Raw genomic sequence first — 14,231 nt, 5'->3', positions numbered from 1 at the left:
AAGAAGTGTGGGGCATAAATTTTTTGTCATGGTTCTTATTTGGCACCAAATGTTGTACCAACCTCTTTGGATTAGTGCAACTCACACATATAATGGTGATAATTCAAAAGTAATCTATTTTTTCTATGATTGTAATGAGCCCAAGCCAACGGGCTTGTAGCCAAATGGTATGTTAGGGTTAGAAACTTGCTAAAGGCACCCATTTGTGCATAGCTAGCACGACCACAATGGATGTGCATGTGGTAGGAAAATATAGCGTGCAGGTGTTGGAATGGTTAATGTAATGACGTGTGTGCAGGATCTAGGGGGGGAGGGGGGGGGATGTAATGAGCCCAAGGAAGGAAATCATGAGTGGATTTATTCCGTAAGAGCAATGATTTTTTTTTCTATACGTGTGAAAGGACAATTTTATGTCCTGGAGTGTATATTAAATGAAAGAGGCAATAATAAGTTAAAAGTAGTATTTTGTATGTAGCTTATACAATATATTAGTTTATATCAATAACCAAAATTTGCCGGACCATCTCACCCTCTCTTCAATAGAGAAAGGTGTAGAGATTTTTATCAGACTTGGTCTTTGCAGAGGCCCACTCTTTTGATAGAGAGATGTTGCACAACAGAAAGCTTGGAAGTGCAAGCCCGAGCTGATCATAGATGATATGTGTGCCTGTTTGGATGCCCTCTTTTCGAAGGATGAGCAGGAATATGATTTGCACACCCTCTCAAAAGGCAAATGCCCAAGAGATCATGGCCTCTCTCCATCCTTTTTTTTTCAATTTTGTAATTACATTGGTGATGATGTTACTAGTGCTCTACAAGAGATGTGTACTTGTATGATGCCCCCCTTTCTTACGGAGGGTCTTATCCACCTTGTCCCTAAAGGTGGGGACAAGACCAATATTAGAAAGTGGACGCCCGTAACTCTACTTGGGTCTACTTAAAAATCTTAGCGAAGACAATAAGTATGAGGCTTCTGCCTGTTCTTCAGAGAGTTACTCATGATACACAAAATGGCTTCCTCCAAGGAAGGAGCATTTTTGATAACATCTTTTCATTCTCTGAAGCTGTGGAGTGGGTAAATCTAGCCAACAACCTCTTGCCATTCTCTTGTTATACAAAATCTTATGAAGGAGTGGGTTGGGACTTCTTGGAAGGCATGATGGCATGGATGGGTTTCTCCTATGATCAAATTAGAGGGGTCTCTTGCATGTATAGGGAGGCCCACAACACAGCTTTGGTTTGCAGGGGACATGCTTAGCACTTTCAGATCTCCCATTCCGTGAGGCATGAATGTCCCTTAGCTCCACTATTTTACCTTATAATAGCATTGGCTGTGAGCAAGTTTCTTAGGGTTATATCAGGGGTTTCAAACCTCAGGCTACCTCTTCACATAGAGAGACTTACTGGGCTCAGAGTTAGCAAATGATACTACTATGTTTATGGAGGCTTCACAAGTATGCCTTCGTGCTTTCTACACTACCTTAGAGGTTTTATTTGGCAATAGAAGCACCACCATCAATCGGCACAAATCAATGGGATTCTAGATTAGTGACTCTCCATAGACAATTGGAGGTTGGATGTGGGGTTTACTTGGATTCAGAGAAGATGCATTGCCATATACCTTGGTTGAATGGTTAGCATTGACATCTCACTCGCACAACAGATCGCTCATGTGCTCATGAACATTAAAAACAAACTTTGGCATTGAAGTAGTAGGAAGCTTGATTTGGCCCCTAGAGCCTTGGTAGCTAACCAAGTGCTGCTAGCGATTGCTTGGTTTGTCACATCGTGCAAGGTTTTCCATAAGGGATGCATTGGCTAGCTTCACTGACTTATTCAAAATTTCCTTTGGTCGGGATTGGGTTGCACTATACACACTAGGGCAAGAGTGGCTTGGGATACCATTATTATGCCTAAGCAAGAGGAAGGATTGAACCTTATTGACTGGAGATGCTGTGTAACACTTTGCAAGCTGGTAGTCAAAGGATTTCTTCTTGGCATTGAAACTTGGAAAGACTTTCTTCTACAATAGTACACTTCGATTAGGGGAGGTGATTGGATTTACAACCCACATTTTATCTTCTCGAATGCAGAGCATCGACCACCTTCTTCGCCCTTGGTGAGATGTCTTTTGTAAGTGTGGGATTGCATGAGGAGCTGCTTAGTTCATATTCCTCCGCCGTCCCTTGAGGAGGCTTATAGGCAACCCATTGTGTGGAATGACTTGATCTTGGATGAATATGGTAGACCTCTTGAAGCAAGCCCGCATATCTAATGGGTTGACTCGGCGACTCTTGTCCCCTTAGTGGTGGATTGGAAGAGGTTCACGAGTCTCATGGAGGATGAGAATGCTTTGCACCTAGCACTTGAGAGACACTTGTTAGAGGATAATGTAGATGAAAGCAACTATACCACTAGATCATAGGGAACTTCATGGAAGGGCCTCATCACTTATGGTTTGGGGTATCTTCAGGGACAAGAGTACCTCTTCAAGTCATGTGCCTTCCCACTTTGGATGAGGATGATGTATTGATTTTTTACTCAATTTAGGAGAGAAGTCTTGGGCAAGATATCATTGAGGGTCTAGGGTCCAACCAGTGAGAGTGGTGGGCAGGGCAAGGCAGCACATCTATTTGACTCAAGGGATGATTATGGACTCTTGAAGCCTCTGGTTATATGATGGGTGTTCTATTAGATATCTGCACTGAGACCTCGATGAGCGGGAGTGGAGGGATGCTTTTAACCCCATGAAAGGCATGCTACCTGTGTGGAACGCCAAACATTTACTTTTCCAACAAATTCAAAGAGTCCTTACTTTTAGACTGCATTGAGAGGCTTATGGGATCACCCTTGACATTTAGAGAGCTTTTTGGCATATATTGTCACACTTATACAACAAAGATTTCCTCTTTTATTTGGCTTTCTCTACATGGTGCCCTTGCCAGTGGAGATCGGTCGTTGGTGCTAGCCAACTATCTACCATTGCTCATGGGAATGCAAGGAAGAGTAGAGGATTTGCATTGCAATAGCACCCCTTTTTGAAAAGATGAGGGATGCGTACATTTGTTTTGGTGCTATTGTTTGGATGAAAGAGTCAGGTCCACAAATCAAGTTTGAAGGGAACGACAGAGATTTGGTCATGCAGGTTACCTAGGCGATGGGTCGACGGTGCCGTCTTCAAGACATGCCAAAGTCAGCCTACATACCCCCAGCACAGAGATTGGACACTACATGGGAGATCATTACCAGCATCACAACTTGGCACATCTAGAAGCCTAGATGCACTGAGGCCATGGAGATCACTTTGGTTTATTATACATAATGCATTTGCAAGATCTGGTGTGATATTATCCACACGCTCATGGCCACTTGGACTAGGATTCGGGGATCTTCGAGGGTTGCAAAGAAACAACGTGACCAATTCATGAGAGCCTGAAATCTTCCTTTTTGTAAAATTTTTTCAAACTTAATAGAAGTCTCTTTTCCGAGAAAAAACAGCCAATTCACTCTATAGCACATAAAATAGCCTTTTGCTTATTTCTTGCCATATTCAAAATCAACCAAAAGGGATATCGTTTGCTAAAAAAGTTCAACACCAGCAAATAAAGTCGTCCAGCTTGAGAGAGAGAGAGAGAGTTTCCATGGCAAAAAGGACAGCCAAGGGCGGGATTGAATGGCTTCTTCTTATTCAGTGATAGCAACAGGATAACTGCTATCTACGACTGCAAAAAGCTTGCATATTTGGCACGAAGCAGAAACTTTTGGACACATAGCAAAGCTTCCCTTCTAACTTCAGGGTTGTCATGCTCCATGAGACTCATTATCCGATCTTTGGCTTTCAAATCCAATATGATTGCTCTTCCTGATGGGTGGTATCATGGCAGCATATAGACAGTGTCTTTGCATCCTTGGATGTGTGCAAGTGTGTTATAACGAATCAAAGTACCTGCAGGAAATCACATAAACAGGATCTTAAACATTGGCTTCATATAATGCAAAGAAAAAAACCAAAATTCCAATAGTAAGCAAAATCATATGTTTGCATAACGATGGGGATACATGCAGTTTGTTTGTCATTTGTGTAAGCGTGTGTTTCGTTGTGGTATAAATAGGAACCAACAGCTGTTTTAGTGACACTTGATTGCAGATGCTGCATGGAAAAATAAGCATCTTGTGCCATCAGGTCGACTTGTTGTGTACTGTAACCCCATAGATAATGTTACTGGAAATTCATGCTAACCAAGAGACCACCACCAACCAGCCCCTGCCTTTCAAAATAAGAAGAGCACATCGCTAGCAATGGATTATACAAATAAGTTGTTTAAGGACTTACCCCCTGTCATTGACTTCAAAGTAATGTCTTAGCACCTTAACATTGTTTCTTTGTGCTTTTGCAAGAGCTACATTTATTTGAACTAAGTAGTAGCATGCATGATGCAAGTCCGCAGTGTTTCATGCTTGCACGAAGCACATTAGGATTAGTGATTATTTTGTATGCCATCTTGTTTAGAAATGACGACTTCATCTTCAAAAAGTTAAGGTGATTATGTATTTGTCAAGGCTCCCAAGAGGGGCTGATTGGAGTAGCATCTACATCAACTTGGCATTGGTCCTTGCAAGTAGTTGATCTCAACGTGCAGAAATTATTGCTCCACCCATAATTACACCTGCTCAATGTGCACCCAATGTCTCCCCAGTCTACTTGTAAGGCCTCGTTTATAAAAAGAATTCAGTTGGACCAGCCTAAAACCAGAGACTTGAAATCAGAAAGAAATCTAGTTGCAAAATGATGGTGGATAAGAGCACTCTCCGAGTAATGTGCATCACCCTAGACCTGTCTGCTGGGGCACATGCCAGGAATCCAGGCCATTATGAGCCCTTATAATAAAGGAATACGAGCCACTCCTCAAGTTATACCATGTGCAGTGTAATGGAACATAATATTTCATCCAAATTTCCCCAATTTATTTATTATTTATTTTTCAAATGGGCAGCTTGGATCCTGCACAGCGCTGATTGCTTCCCCAAATTGTGTGCCATCATGCTCCCACGAGCACTCCTGTGGGGCTTAGGGTTAGCAGATCAGCAGCTATGGAGGATGATGGATCTCCATGGTGTATGTGGAGAAGAGAGAGGGAGTGTGCGATGTGACAAACTGAAAGCTGATGATTGAACAGTACAATGTAATGCTTGTATTGATTGATGTGAAGTTAACAAGGTACAATGCTTTTATAGGCTGAATGCTTTATCTTTCTTTTCTTCTTTTTTTTCCAGAAAGCAGACTTCTATTAAGTATGAAAAATTTTTACAAAATGGAGATTTCACCTCAAGTAAGGTGGAGATCTCAACCAATCAGGAGCCCTGTGCTGCCAATAGGGTCCCGAATGAGAGGACGTGAAAAAGATACCAATGTCCCACTCTCCCATAAACTGGCCACGCTTCCTCTCCGCAGCCCTCTAAGATCCCTAGATTCTGGCCTAGGTAGCCATGATGGTGTGAATAATATCACTCCAAATCCTGCAAAGACACTGAGAAACAAGAACGGGAGTACCCTCAATGGCCTCGGTGCATCTAGCCTTCCAGATATTCCAGGCTGAGATGCTAGGAATAATCTCCCAAGAGCTGTCTACCCTCTGTGCCGGAGGGACAAAGTGTGAAAGTGGCAAATCCTGAAGACAACACTACCGAGCAACTCCTTGCCTAACCATAATGGCCAAGCTCTTGCTAGTCCCCTAGAATCTCAGCTGAGGCCCAGACTCATAGTCACAGGGGACGGAGGGGATGGACCCTTGGAACGGGGGGGCACCGTCCCGGGAACACTCTGGGACGGGGACGGACGGACGTCCCCAGCTGGGCGTCCCTCACAAGGGATGGCGTTCCGGGGACGGATCCAAGAGTAGTGCCTGGAAGAAAGCCCCTAACAACCACCTTACAAAGCAAAGCCTTACATTGCACCTCAGGGTCAAAGATATTCAATCCCCCTTCTTGCTTAGGCTTGATAATGGTTTCCCAAGCAACTCTAGCCCTGGTGTGTGCATTTCCATCAAGCCGTGACCAAAGAAAGTTCCGAATAAGGCGACGAAGCTGGCCAATGCAACCCTTACGAAAAATCCAGCATGAAGCGATAAACCAAGTCGTGGCTAGCAAAACTTGGTTAACCACCAAAGCTCTAGAGGCCAAGTCGAGCTTCCTCCTACTCCAGTGATGAAGTTTGCTTTTAATGCTTAAGAGCACTGGAGCAAACTGTTGTGCAGGGGAGATGTCAACGCCCATCTGACAACCAAGGTATCTGGCAGAGCATCCTCTCTCAATCCAAGTAAAACCAACATCTGTACCCCAATCTGCAAGAGGAGAATCACTAATCCAAAAACCAACTGACTTATGCCAATTGATAGTAGCTGCTGCTGCCAAACAAAAGGCCTCCAAGGCTGTCCGGAAAGAACATAAACAAGCATGTGAAGTCTCAAGGAACAACGCCGTATCATTTGCTAACTCAGAGTCCAAAAACTCTTCCTCCATGCATAAAGGCAGCCTGAGACCCACAACACCAGGGGCAGCCCGAAGAAACCTGCTCATAGCCTCAGCTACAATGAGGTACAGTAAAGGGGCGAGGGGACAGCCCTGCCTCACTAAACGGGAAATCTGAAAACGCTCACCGCGCCCCCCATAGGCTAAAACAGTCCTATGAGCTTCCCTGTATAGGCAAGACACCCCTTTGATCCAGTTTTGGGAAAACCCCATGTGTGCCATAGTGCCCTCCAAAAAACCCCAATCCACTCTGTCATAAGCTTTTTCAAAATCAAGCAAAAGAATGGCAAGAGGCTGCTGACTAGACTTTGCCCACTCCACAGCTTCCCAAAAAGAAAAAATGTTATCAAATATACTCCTTCCTTGGAGGAAACCATTCTGGGTATCATGGAGAGTCCTTTGGAGAATCGGCTGCAACCTTATACTCAAGGCTTTAGCTAAGATTTTATATGTAGATCCAAGGAGGGTGATGAGCCTCCATTGCTTGATGTCAGTCTTGTCCCCACTCTTGGGGATAAGGTGAATCAGCCCCTCCGTGAGGTATGGAGGCATCATACCTGACACCACATTTCCTGAAGGGCAACAGTGATAGCATCTCCAATATGATCCCAAAAAAGAATAAAGAAGGCGGGAGAAAGACCATCATCCCCTGGGCATGAACCACTGGAAAGAGCATGCAATGCGGAAGGAATTCATCCTTCGAGAAAGGGGCATCTAGGGAAGAACACACAACATCTGTAATGAGCCTGGGCATGCACTCCCAAACTTTCTGCCATGCCACATCTCTCTGAGTAGAGGGCACCTCTCCAGTCAACAAAGACCGATAAAATTCTGAAGCAATACCCCTCACCTTATCAGGCTCAATCTGAACCTCACCCTGTGAGGTCCTACAAGTACCTCACAGAATCCCTACTATGGGAAGGCTTGTGTGCTGAAAAAAACTCTTTGTTGCATCTGCCACCCATCTGAGTCCAAAAGGCCTCGTTCGCATGAAAGACGAACTCAGTCCTCCTGTCCATGGCTAACTACACCTCTGCTCTAATTATAGTCAAGAGGTCTAATCCAAGTCGCTGAATGCTTTTCATGTACGCCTAATAGCTCTCTCCTTGTCCAGAGCCTCCTTCTTAGACAAGGCAGTGCTATGATAATGATGGCTGGTCCTCTCAAGAGCTTGTGCAATATTATGACGAGGATCAGGACCGTCACAAGATCTCCATCTCTCTCTGATCTCAAGGGAAATGTAAGCATCAAGATAAAGAGAGTCAGGGATACGGACACGGGGAGAGGCCGAGCGAGCCCTAGGCTCCCTGAGACACAAAACGACGAGGCAATGATCGGATTTGGTGGTGCCAAGCATAAAAGCAATGGTGCCTCCTCTGTCCAAGGACCAATTATCCACATAAAACCTGTCCAGACGTGCAAAGATGCTCTCATCCCCGCTCCTGCGGTTATGCCAAGAGAAAGATAAGGAATTTGGCCTTCTCTGGAAATCATCCTCAGTCCAGAAATCCCTGCAAAAAAAGGAAAGCGTGAACCTCTCCCATGAGGTTCGCTCCAAAGGGTGTAAACCCCCTTCGCGTCCAACCTTCTTGTCAGAAGGTTGCTCAACCATATTAAAATCTCCTCCCACTATCCAATGATCAACCTAGGGAATGACATTTGTAATGGTGTCCAAAAGGCCACCCTGTCACCTCTCACGTTAGGTGCATAGATATTCAAGATTCCCAATTTCTGACCCTCATGCATGATCAAGATCCACTGCGCTCTAGCAGGGATGATGACACCGTGCCCAATAACATGAGGTATAATAGATGCTGCCACTGAAATACAAACACCCCCTCTAGTCCCAACTGTCGAGGACCAGAAGGTGTGGCCAAAAAGCATCTTACCAATTTTGCCACACTGAGATCTATCCAATTTGTGTTCCTGCAACAAAAGCACATCCATAGACCCTCCTGTAACAACAGGGTGAAGCTGGTCCTTCAGAAGGCGCTTCCTACCACGGGTGGGAAGCCCTCCAAGGCCCTGAACATTCCATGAGACGATTCTCATGGAAGAGAAGAGGGTTTGACCCCCGATCTAAGAAGACGATGGGCAGCCTGAGGACGCCTCTCATAATGCTGGAGGACGGGAAAATCCACGGGGCAAAGTCCACTGACATGCCCTTGTCCGAGGCCCTGCACAGTACCTGCATATGTATGAGAAACCTGTTCGCCCTGTGGGGCATCAAGGGCAATGGCATCATGCTAAAAATCCTGCAATACATGATCCCCATTGTGCTGAACATCCTGCATATCGCCCCCTCCAAGTAGAGAGGACTCAACAAAATCATCCTAATGTGAGATATCATCTCTCTGCAAAGATGCATCAGCTGACACATCCCTTTGACCAGAAACATCATCTATCTGTACATGATCCGAGGAGGCCTTCCCATCAATTGCACCAGGGGGGCGGGCGTGAGAGACAGCTCGCCACACCTGGCGGACTGAAGGACGGGAAGGAACCAAGGGAGGTACCGCCTGAGAAGCACGCTTACAAGGCCTCCTGCGACCTCGAGCCCGAGGACAATCTCGAGCAAAGTGACCCTGTTGGTGACAAACCCGGCACTGATCGGTTTTACCTGCAATCTCCATACGTTGCTTCAAAGGGCCACAAGGGCCCGGAAGCAAAACATATTCCTCAAAGAGCTCAATGTCACGGGCAAGAACCATGACCCTGGGGACAGCATCCGCCGAGGCAGTGACCACTTGGGCAGAAGATGTCGGCAAGGCGTGAAGTGGGGGCACTTGAAGAACCAGCCCAAAGGCAGACCCGATGGCCTCTAACATAGGCCAATATGCGCGAGGAAGACCTGGGAATCTGAGAGTAATCGGGAAACGGTTCCGGTCTTCCTCAACAGGGTCAAAATAGCTGGAGTAGGGAAGAAAGAATATTTTCCTTGGGCCCAATGGCAAAGGGCTGCCCTTCAAAACCTCTGAGGCTACGTCCTAAGAATCAAAATCCACTTGGAAGAAACCTCTACCAAGCAACCTGACATCTTGAAAGTGTAGAGTGAGGTCAGAGGGCACAGCCGCTAGGACCCAATCCCGAGCCTGGAGACGGGACGGGTGAGATCCAAAGATTCTGGCAATGAGGGTCGTTTTGGAGTCTTTCTCTATTTCGGCGTAGAGGACCGCAAGCTCGGCTTCAGAAAAAACAATGGTTCGCCTGGCCGAGGGAGAGTGATTAGCCATGATGCTAATCGAGAAAAAGGCCAACTTGAACCCGGATGAGGAGCAATCCGAACCAAGGGGAAGAGGTAGGCAAGGAGGCGGAGGAAAGGAAGGGAGGGTGGAAAAGGGAAAAGCAAAAAGGAAAGGGAAGCAAGGGGGAGATGGCTGGACGCAAAGGCGAAGAAGGGTGGGGGAAGGGCAGCACAACAGGGCTGTGCAGAGGGAAGAGGCGGAGGAAGGAGCGGAGGCGAAACAGCGCAAAATGGAGGGCGAAGAAGGGCGGGCAGAGGCAGGGGCGAACAATGGGGAAGGATGAGGCGAAGAAGGGCGGGTAGAGGCAGGGGCGAATGGCGATGGAGGAAAAATGGGAGGCGGAGTGTGGATGGGGGCGAAGCAGGCACAGAGGCGGAGGGGCGCAGCGATGGAGGAAGGAAGGGGGGCGGAGGAAGGAGGGGGCGAAGCAGCCACAGAGGCGGAGGGGCGCAGGTCAAGGTTCGGGGAGCTAGGTGGTCTCTCTACTTCTGCTGGAAGACAAACGTTGGTATGAATGTAGACAAAGTGGTTTTTCATGCCTTATCTTTCTCAAGAGTCAACACTCTACTCATGGGGCAGTGACACTTGGCTAAACTAATAACATCATTGCTTACACACACAAACACTCTAGTGGCTATAAGTGGTTGTTCCCACACATATATACTCACTCATATAAGTGAGTGTTCACACACATACATATGAGGGATGTTCACACATAGGCATATATGATGGATACACACAGACTCCGAAATACCCAACAAATTCCCCTTTGGAGTCAAGGTGGTGTCTTGTGAAGTGGCTTTCATATTTATGATGATTTGGGCCCTTGACTGCAACACATGATACAAAAGTTCAGAGTGTGCCAACACCTATACTCTCACGACAGGTTTAATATGGGGCTTGACAACTCATAAAATTCCTCACCCATTCTAGACTACTCCCCCTTGACTCAAAACAGGTTATCTAGAATAGTGAAACCTTTTATAACATAAGGCGGTACAAATACACAAGTACAATCAAATTTCGGGGGACAACCTGAGCAGAGAACCCTTATTGACTCACACATAAATTCAAAAGCCCAATCTATATCTATCTGAGAGAGATTAGCCATTGCAGTGTAGGCTTTGTCAAATACTGAAGTAGAGACTTCCGACTTCTCTGGAGTATCTTTAAACTCATCTTCTTCTTTAGCAGCAACAAGGTTGGCATGATTCTTTTCTTGCTCTTTAACTAGACGCTTGAAGCATCTGTCCTCAATATGACCCAATTTCTTGTACAAGGTGCATTTGAAAGTTCTCCCTTTGTTTTTGTTCTTCTCTTTGGTGAAAAAACTTTTCTCCAAGTCAAGACTAGTGGCATTGTGGTCTTGAAGCCATCTGTCCTCATCAATGAGGATTGCCACTATGCTATCGTATATCAACTCATGAGACACTTGGAGTGGAGACAACACTTGAAAATGTCTATCTCTTTCACGCTAGAGAAGAGAACTGCGTTTTAATCATCCTCATCAAATTTTGTATTCAATGATGTGAGTTGCAGAAGTGATCCTATTGTACTCAGATGCTCTTGGAGAGTGTTCATTCTTAAAGTATACTACTTCTCCTTGAGAAAGACCTTGGAGTTATTTATCTTGTTTTCAAACAAATTCTCATCTTACCTCATACCTGTTTTACAGATTTATCAAAGTCGTGGTGGTGTATGAGATTGTCGGTGAGACCGAGACCAATATGTACCAAAGCTCTATCATTTCGGTCATTCCATGCTTTCACTTCGGGACATGTGGCTGCTCCCTCTCGTTTTTCCTCAATACCTTTGACAATGCTTCAAATCCCATCTCTCATAACCTGATCTTAGTCTGCCAGGCTGGGAAGTTGCTTCTAATAATTAGAGCCTTGAACAAATACTTACTAAGTATAGTTGTCGATGCCCTAAACTTGTTTGGATATAGGGTAGTGATTATGCATATTTTTAGAGAGAGAATAAATAAATAGTGTATTTTTAGACAGAGAACATGTGAATGATGGAATCTAAACATATGTAGAGTACGTAAATGACGTTATTAAGGAAAGTAAGAGTACCCAAGTGAAGAGAAGTAGTCAAGGGGCCTTGAAACTTGGTTGAATACAATGCTAATCAATACACTTAAATACACTAATATTTGATGGACACTTGCTCAAAATACAAGAAGTAAATTGCTGAATTGACAAGAGACACACAATGAGCCGGAACGGCCGACCCCTCCCTCAAATAAAGTATATTGATCTTGGGAGAATCAAGTACATGGTGTCATGGGCATTTTTGACCAGATTTCCATACCAATGCATATTAATACAGTATTGCAAACAAGTGGTTAGACTCGCAACCCACACTAACCTCTCAAGTGCCCATGTTCCCTACCATCTGCTCTCTATTGTTCCACCAACACAAGGTAGCAACAATCTGCAAGAGAGCATGTAGGACAAGACAACACTACACAAGGTATGTGATCTTGTAATCCGGTTCCTCCCTCCTGCTACTTGCTCCCATATTTTGACATATTGTGACTATTCCCCGTCTAAACCCGCGCCCAAGACTCTTTGAGTGGAGGGCAATTCCGATAGTCCCGCCTCACACAAAGATTGATATGAGGATTATCTCATGGAACATTCAGGGTTTAGGGGAGCCTCAGTGCTTTCAAGGACGAGGGGCATACTTAGACGAGAGCTTCAACAAGCTATGGTGGGGGGACCTATTGACATTCTTTTCCTCTAGAAGCATCACCTTACGGGCGCACCTGCCACTTGGGGAAGATTCTACCAGGCAAGAGTCATACTTTTTGGTCTCCATCCTTTAGCCCTTTAGGGACGCAGGGAGGAGCGTCTCTCTGTCAGTGAGCAGCTTCTGTCGTCTGTGACAGGATCATGAGTCATAGTTCCAGGACGTGCTCAGTGGATTACCATTCTGATTGGTGAGGATAGCGTTGGCTTCTTCAACACTTATGCCTTGAATGCTGCTGCAGGTAGAGCTATCGTTTGGAGCACCGACTTGGAGGAGGCGCAACCACAGTCTCAAGAGTAGAGTACTCTGCCTACGAGGAGATGATACAGATTCTTAGGGGACAAGACCCTTGGCATCTTCCAGAGTTTGGGCGTAGCCTTGGGAGTCATAGCTTCTCTCGATCGGATAGGTGGAGCACTGGCCCCAACCTCTCTTGGTTGGACAGGTTTTATGTCAGCGAGTGGGCTTGCAGCGTGGAGGCATGGTTGGTATTCTGGAAGGCACTTCATCTTCAGATCATGCCCCTGTTATTCTATCCCTAGAGGACCCATGGAGGCAGGACTTGATAGAGGCTTACAGAGGACTTGATACATTTGATTCCCAAGGAGGGTGGTGATAGATTGGAGATCCGACAGTGGAGACCCATCACCCTTCTAGGGACGGCCTACAAGATTTTGGCCAAGGCCATATCAATAGGCGACTTCAACCTTCTCTCCTAGACTTGATCCACGACACTCAGACTCCTTTTGTTTAAGATCGGAGCATTCTGGACATCTTTACCTTTTGGGAGGCAATGGCTTCGGCCATGATGCGGCAACAGGACCTCATTGTGCTACTCCTAGACTGGATCCCCGAGGGGCACTCTAGTTCGCTGCTGCCTCAATTGCCAGCATGGTCACCATGAAACTCGTTTCGGGGGCTTTGGAACTCGTTTCACGTTTCGGTGTTGAAATGTTTCATGTGCACATTGAAACCATATCGTTTCATGCGAGAAAAAAGATTGTGATTTTGTGTGCTTTTTATCTTTTATAATTCGTTCTCTTTCCTTCTTTCATCCTATTTGTTCTTTTCTCTTCTCTTTTGTATGTCTTCTTTGTTTACTGATGATAAATATGCTAATATCATCTTATAACTATTGGCTAGTACCGTCACATTTTATGTATATGATCATTTCGGTCCAACGTTTCACTCCCCACTTACCTGGTGTTGAAACGTTTTGTTCCAAAATAAATCGTTTCAGCATTGTTTCGTTTTAGTAGTAGTGAAACGTTTCGCGGTGACCTTGGTTGCTAGGTTGGCATTGATCTCTCTCCCGAGCAGCACCTCGCTCCACTTCTTTTGAGTATTCGAAAGAAGCTTTTATACTGGAGCTTGGTGAGGCTATCCCTAGCAGGCAGAGGTGTGGCGGCGAACCATGTACTACTTGCCACCATGTGGTACATCCCTTCGTGCTGGGCCTTTCCTTGGGCATGTATTGGTCAGGTATAGCGTTTGATCTGGAACTTCTTGTGCGGAAGTGATGGGAGGCCAACCAAGACCAAGGTGGCATGGAGACTGATCGTTCAGCCACATAGCAAAGGGGGGCTTGGCCTCATCGATCCCGCTATACAGAGCCATGCCGTGTTGGGCAAGTTGGTTGTCAGACGACTCCTAATTGCCAGTGGTGAGCCTTGGCAGGATTTCTTCTTGGCCCGGATTTCA

General features: G+C 45.6%; 1 protein-coding gene across 1 annotated transcript in view; it reads right to left on the bottom strand.

Moving 5' to 3' along the window:
- Positions 1–3,444: 3,444 nt before the first annotated feature.
- The window catches only part of LOC147607760 (V-type proton ATPase subunit H-like), a 28,265-nt gene continuing 17,478 nt past the window's right edge, over positions 3,445–14,231 (bottom strand). Inside the window, exon 3 of the transcript XR_015264592.1 lies at positions 3,445–3,946. The gene's annotated coding sequence lies outside the window, so the exon portion shown is untranslated. The remainder of the gene's footprint in view (positions 3,947–14,231) is intronic.

This window comes from Cibotium barometz, chromosome 54, assembly GCF_041138505.1.
Source record: "Cibotium barometz isolate CiBa-2024 chromosome 54, ASM4113850v1, whole genome shotgun sequence".
NCBI classification, from domain to species: Eukaryota; Viridiplantae; Streptophyta; class Polypodiopsida; order Cyatheales; family Cibotiaceae; genus Cibotium; species Cibotium barometz.
Note: the sequence above shows the minus strand (reverse complement) of the source record. Positions and strands in the feature narration are given on the sequence as shown.